General features: G+C 50.5%; 1 protein-coding gene across 2 annotated transcripts in view; it reads left to right on the top strand.

Annotated features, from left to right (window-relative positions):
• Positions 1–603: 603 nt before the first annotated feature.
• Positions 604–6,770, top strand: part of LRRC8D (leucine rich repeat containing 8 VRAC subunit D) — a 44,431-nt gene continuing 38,264 nt past the window's right edge. The window contains exon 1 of one of the 2 annotated variants that reach the window (XM_042819570.1): positions 604–689. The gene's annotated coding sequence lies outside the window, so the exon portion shown is untranslated. Of the gene's footprint in view, positions 690–6,105; positions 6,126–6,770 lie in introns of those variants that run through there. The other variant, XM_042819572.1, reaches the window with a different exon arrangement.

Raw genomic sequence — 6,770 nt, 5'->3', positions numbered from 1 at the left:
TGGCTTTTTTAAAATTCTGTTCTTGATCACGTTCAATAATAATTCAAAAAGGAATGGGTCAAATTCAGTTTTAGTTAAAACAAACAAGCAAGCCTGTGAACCGGTACAGTTCTGGTCACTTCTCAGTGCCCAGCACAGGGCACGGAGCCTTCCGAGCTGCAGAAGGTAAGAAGAGCTCCAATAGTTTTTGGGGTGAGAGTTATTGGCTTTCAAGAAGCTGTAGATGCTAGAAGTTTGTTTGTTTGTTTGTTTTTTAATGACGTTTTAGGAATTAAAACATAGAGTTTGAAAGCGAAGCTCTTTCCCTTCCCCGGCACACCGCAATGAAGTAAGGCGGCGGGGGACAGCTCCCAAACCCGCTTCCCCGCGGACGACCTCCCAGCCGTGCTCCCGCGGCACCTGAGCGCGGCGGGGCCGGGCCGGGGCGGGCCTTCACATGCGCGGCGCCGCGGGAGCCATTGGCCGCCGCCGAGCCGCGGGCGGCGCTGGGGGCGCTGGGCCGGGCTGCCGGCAGCCGGTGCTGTCCGTGCGCCGGGCCATGCGGGTGCGCGTCGCAGGCGGGGAGCGCGCTGCAGGGCGCCGCTAGGAGCCGAGCCCGCCCGGCCCGGCCTCCCCTCGCCGCCCGCAGCCGTCCGCATGGCAGTGCGGCGGGAGTGAGCGCCGCGGGAGCCAGCCGGAGCCCCGGAAAGGTGCGTGTCGGCGCTCGGCTCGGTTCGGCCCGAGGGGTCTCCGTCGCCCCTGGGCGCGGCAGGCGGGCGGCGGAGCCCCGGGCGGGGGCGGCGGAGGAACCGCGTGGGCAGCCCCGCGCCCTCCTCCCCGGTTTCCCGGCGCTCCGTTCTTTCTTTATTACCTTTTCATTTTATTTTCCGTTTTATTTCTGTTCGCTGTAATTCCGCCTTCGGAACGGCCGGACTCTGTCTGCCCCCGTTCCCGCCGACGCCGCGCGCTCCGGGGCCGCACACGCCGCCGTCCCTCTGCCGGGCCCCGGGGCGCGCCCGTAGCACCGCGCGCCGTCCGCTGCGGCTCTGCGCGGAGTGCGGGAGCGGGGCCGCGCCGTGGGGGGCAACGGGGCGGCGCAGCCCTCGCCAGGCACCGTCCGCGTTTTCTCGAGGCGCCCTCTCCGTCCGTCCCCTGTTCCCCTCTCCCGGTACGCGGCGATACCGATCTCTCTTTCCCCGGCGATTCGTGAGCCGGGCGCAGCCTCGCGACCTCCATTTCCCCCCGGCCCCGTTAGAAGCCCCGCCGCCGCTGCCGCGCGGCATTCCGGCATCCCCCGGCGGGCAGCCCGAGGGGCGGTCCGGCAGCGCCCCGCGACCCGTCTCCCCCGCGGCAGGTTGCTGGGGCTGGAAAATGGAGGGCGGCGGCGGCGAGCGGCCCGCCGTGCGCTGGGGATGGCTCCGTGCACTTCCTGTAATGGTGGTGCTGAAAGTGATGAGCTGCTCGGCTCAGCCGCCGCCGCGGGGAGCGGAACGTCCTCGCTGCTCGCGCTGGGTGCGTGCCGCTCGCCGGCGCTGTCAGCTGCGGCTTCCAAAGCAGCACGGGGAACGAAGGGCTTTCTTGGCAGCGGTGAGAAGCAGCCATCCTTTCGCCTCCAGGACTGGAGGTGGGGATGGCTGTGCCCCCATTAGGGCACTGGATCAAAGCTATCAGAAGGCGTTCACAAACCAGGCAAGGCCAAGAGGTCCCCTTCTGTTTCTTTCCCTCTTCAGAGGAAGAAGAGAAAGACACATTTATTCACGTCTCTTCAACTTGGGAGTAAAGGTTGGTGGTACAGGCAGCATAATTTGCACTTGATTGCCATCTTAAATGAATGCAGCAAGGCTTGCTTCAAGGCCAGGGTCACGTTTGTTCTCTGTGATTTATAAATCCCCTTGGATCTTTTGTTGTTGCACGAAACCAATTTATGGGGCCCTGACCCAGGGATATGCTGCCCTGACTGTATTTTTTGTGCTGTGCACCATTTTCTTTGATGTTTCTGTGCGAGCATTGCCTTCGTAGCAAACTCCTTTGGAGCTCTGCTTGCATCTTGCCTGGTGTGAAGCTTCTCTGCTATGTCTGCTCGGTCTGTGCTTTTGCACATAATAAAAAGGGAAGATTGAAATCAATGCTGTTATTTGTGAGCGTGGTCACTGTGCTAGAGCTGGCAAGCTCATGGAGCCTACCCACGGAGAGGCAGAGCAGGGAACAGCACTGAGCAGCGCTCCAGGCTGTGGGATGCAGATGTGCAGAGGGATGCGGATGTGCAGCAGGTATATGCCCCAGGCCCAGCTCCTCGGAAGGCAGCAGACAGCTCTGTGCTGTGCTCAGCACTGGGGTGGGAATTGAGAAGCAGCAGCACAGCAGCTGAGAATGCCAGTGAAGAAAACACTGTGTGCGTTCCTGTGGTCAGGAGCACTTGCGGCCACGTGTGCTGGGTGCGGTTCTGCAAGAAGTGACTGCGCTGAGGCTTCCGGCATCCAGGCAGTTCTCACTCCTCCACATCTTCCTATTGCTCCTTGCAATGTGTTCAGGTCCCATTCAAACCCCGCTGAAGGCAGCTAACATAAATGGAACTGAACCAAGCGCAGTGTTGCTGACTGAGGTGCCCCTCGTGTTGCTGGCTGTGTCAGCTCCTCGCTGGGCTGCCGGGGAGGCAGTGCTGGCTCAGCGCCTCGGCCGGGTCTGCCGTGCCTCCCATGCTCCTCTGGCTGGGGACGCTGGCTGATGGCAGGGGACTGATGGGTGTCCTGCGGCTGAGGCTGTTTGATCAGTGGGGCTGGCGATGGTGGTTTTACCAAGAAGTGGTTTAGTCGCTAGCAGTGTCATGGCGGATGCCAGGAAACTCTTTTCTCAACTGGTACAAACAGAGGAGAGTTCTGTGTTAGTGGTGTGGTGGTTGGTTTTGTTTTTGTTTTGTTGCCAAATAATGAACTTGGAAGTTTTTTTTCTTTATTTCAAAAGCACAATCTGTATCTTCAACTAATTCGTAAAAATACCCAAAATGTTCATAAAACACAGTAAGCAGTATTTACCTTAGACTCGAATGCTACTGTATAAAATGGAAAGAATAAAACGTTAAGTTTCTGCAGTTTAAATTTCTCTTTTATTTTGTTGTATTGAAAATAGAATGCAGTGTTCTCCTTTTGCTTGTTTCATTTTCTTTCTGTTTTATTTGATGTTATTGTTTTTTTTTGTCTCTTTGCCACAGAGAGGTGATACCATTATGCTATTGATACATTAGGAGAAATGGAAATAAATTCAAAGTTTCTGGGGAAAATTATGTAAGGATTTATTTGTGCTTTTGCATGACTGACACATTAAACTTTTTTTTTTCCTAACAAGCAGTGAAAAGCCTGTGGACTTCACCATGCAAAGACTTGTGGATATGACTAATTTTCTGCACATGTGCAGTCTCACAAGCATGCACGCTTGCAGAAAGCTCTCTGGGATCACAGCAGCGTTACTTCATTTTGGAGTGTTTTCTCTTGGCTGTGATGTCGAGCTGCCATGGGCCTGGACCTGGAAGTGTTTGCCAGAAAAAGGCTGAAACACAGAGAAGGATTCCTGTGAAATACTATTTTCTAGGAACTACCAGCGTTGCATTCGTAAAAGCTGATTACATTTTTAAAGCAGTTCCACACCTCTTACCTTGAGGAGGCTTTGAAACACGCTTTTTCAAAGTTTGGCTTTCCTGAGCTGGGGATGGGTTTGGCTCAAGATCTTTTGGTCTAAGCAAATTGAGCGCAATTTTCTTTTAACCATGTAACAAAGAATAGGTACTGATTGCTTGCCAAACGATGTTTCCCCTCAGGGATTCCATACAAATTTAGGAAAGAACAAAGCCAGCATTTCTAGTGTTTAACTTGATGAGAATCATCCTGGGGTTTGGCACATTAAAAAGCAAAGTGCGTCACAAGTCAAGTTGGCACTTTCTAATGCCATCAGTAATACTCATTTCCACATCACTGAACTTACGCTGCTTCCATCTTTCCCTCACCACAAATCTCTTTAACTAAAAGATTTGAGGCTCTTTTTGGTTATTTCTGTATTCTTTTCAACAATATTCTTCCAGCCCAGCTCCCTCCAGGAGTGGATACAGAAGGCAGCTCAAAGACTGCCATGCAGTGCCTCCCTGAGTTCTCAGGAGGCATCCCTGGAAGGAGGAAGCTTGTTTTCTTGGAGTTACCCAGCAAAATGCCTTTTTCCTCAACACCTAGAGGGAAGTAGTGCTATGGAAGAGAGCTTGTATGTGCCAAGAACCTGTTTGCTGGCACTGTTCTAAAAGAAACACCTCCCCTTTTCTTCCTCCTTTTCATGTGTAAACCAGGCTATGAAAGCTTGTTGTTCGTGTAGTCTCAAAGCTGTTCCTACCTGCAATTCTCCTTTTTTCCACTTGAGCTCGTTCCTCAGAAGTGGTTCGTACTCGTGATACTGAAGTTTTCTGAAATGATCCCTGTATGAAATTCAGCCACCCTTGGGGAAGGAGGGAAGAGTTATTTGTTCCTCAGATTTTTTTCCTTGTCTGAGACCACTCGGTGAAGCAGAAAAAATAGCCAGGCTGTAGATGTGTGGCATCCAGCAGTGGGTGAGGGTAGCAATCGCCTTTATTCCCTGCGGTCCTGCATTTTGCGTTGTCTCATCCATAGAAGAAGTGGCCCAGTTCTTGTGACCTGTCTTATTCCTTCTTAGAGTTAAGATTGAGTTCTCACTGTATGTGGTCTCCCTGTTAAAGAAAGTTGAGCATCTCAGGTGTTTCTCACAGAGGCGTGCCTTGAAGGCTAAGAAGCTGCAGTGGAAGATTTCTTTGACCCAAGAGTCGACATAACAGGTAAATGTTATTGCTACCTGTTGTTGTCAAATGGCTCTTAAAACTGGAAAAAAAGGCACAATTCCCATACCAGAGTTTTAAACAGTCATAATATAAATCTCTTTCTCCTCACTTGCTCAGAGCTGTTCTGTCTGAATTGTGTCTCTGTATTTCCCCGATGCTGAGACCACGTGTGGGGCTGCCCCATGCAGGTGTCCCTTGCTGTGTTGGATGCATTACCTGTGTTGCCCCCATGGATCTGGCAGACATGAGGAGACTGTTGATGGGCAGTGTCCCTGAGTGTCTGCTGGATAGATCCATTAGGTGAAGATTGGCCCAAATACGGCGATTCTTCATAGCCTTTCCAGGGAAGCAGCAGGGCACGCTCTTTCCTGCCCCCACACAATTAAAGGACTGTAAAGCTTCAGACAAGATGCAAAGAATGAAGTCCAAGGGAAAAAAAACAAACATGCTAGTCAGCACTGAGATAAGTTTTCTCTATAAAGTTGTTTGCCTTGCCCTTGGATTCTGCAGGAGACGGGGCTGCCGCGCCTTATATGTTTTCAAGCCTGGCTGATGCTGTAGATGCCATCATGCCCCTAAAAGCAGTGTTGGTTCATTGATTTGGTTTGGGTAGGCTTTGTTTGAAAAACTTCATTTTTGCTGCAGCACTTTTCCAACTTCCGATTATAGCTGTGAGGAGGAAACATTGCAGGTGGAGTCTGTGCGATGTATCTGTTCTTCAGCCATCACAGCATGGGGAGAAAGGGACACTTACATGCTTCCAGTTGGTGTGAGATCTCAATGAAGAATGCCTGTGCCCGCAACTGCAGGAGCTGTGTGCTGGGGACAGAGAAGGTTCAGTAACCTTGTAGTACTTTAAGGTCAAAAGAGACTCTGGTCATGCCAAGGATATCTTGTGTGTGCCTTTATGTGTGTATGTACAAAGTTGATTTTTGGCACCTTTTGTCAACAAAAGGTATAGGTTGTGTTAAATACAATGATTAAAAAGAACCTTAAGCTTATACAACAGTACTTTGCTAGTCACTGAAAATAACCTTTTGGTTCAAAAGCTTCTTCTCTGCATATTAATATTTTATACAGAAGTATTATGTAATAGACATTTTGTCATTTTTGCAGTCTTGCACAGAGGAACACATTATCCAGCTTGTGTCATTCTGGTTGTTCAGTATAAATTTGCCCACTAAACCAAAGCAAATGTCAATGATTTTTTTTTTTTTTCTTTAAATCTATCTTGCATGTCTCTACGTGGGGTTCTGTGTACAGACCATGGAAAGGGAGGACAGGAATCAGGATCAGATGGTCGCTGTCTGAAAACGTGAGTGAGAAGTGGGAAAGGTAATGAGTGTGCTGTCCATTCAAGCTCTGTTGTGGTCACAGACACTTTCTGCATGCGTTAGCAATTGCTTTCATCAAGGATGCACAGAGGAACCAGACTTCACGCTTAGTCTGACTGGTGTTTAAAAATACTACCTCACAAATCTACATAGAGTTACTCTTGGTGGCTGCCATCCAACTTACTTTCTGTCTAATTAAGTTAAGAAATAATGCTTGAGCTACCTTAGCCTGAAAGAGGAACTGACAAAAGGAACACGAAACTTCTTATGCGTTTGAGGTTTTTCTTCTGTCTTAACTCACTGACGTTGTTAGTAGAGGGAAAGGGAAGACAGACTCAGTAGTTCTACTCCCCACCTCTCCTGTCCCTCTGACAACAACTGCACTAGCGCCTGGAATGAGGAAGCAGTGGAAGGCAGATACACAGGGCTGCAGGGCTGGATGCTCAGTGCGAGTGCCCCAGTGGGCAGCAGTTAGCAGAGGGTCTGGTAAGTGCAGTGGAGAGGAATGGCTCTTGGGAGCAAGAGTAAGCTGAGAGTGAGACGCAGGTATATGGATAAAATGGGAACGTGGAAAATGTGATGGTTTGGATAAGACTCCGGTGGTTGCAAATCATTATTATGTTTTG

This window comes from Centrocercus urophasianus, unplaced genomic scaffold (genome assembly GCF_019232065.1).
Source record: "Centrocercus urophasianus isolate 14NV4802_14NV808 unplaced genomic scaffold, USGS_Curo_1.0 seq_18, whole genome shotgun sequence".
Lineage (NCBI taxonomy): Eukaryota > Metazoa > Chordata > Aves > Galliformes > Phasianidae > Centrocercus > Centrocercus urophasianus.
The sequence above is the reverse complement of the archived record's forward strand: the minus strand, read 5'-3'. Positions and strand labels throughout refer to the sequence as shown.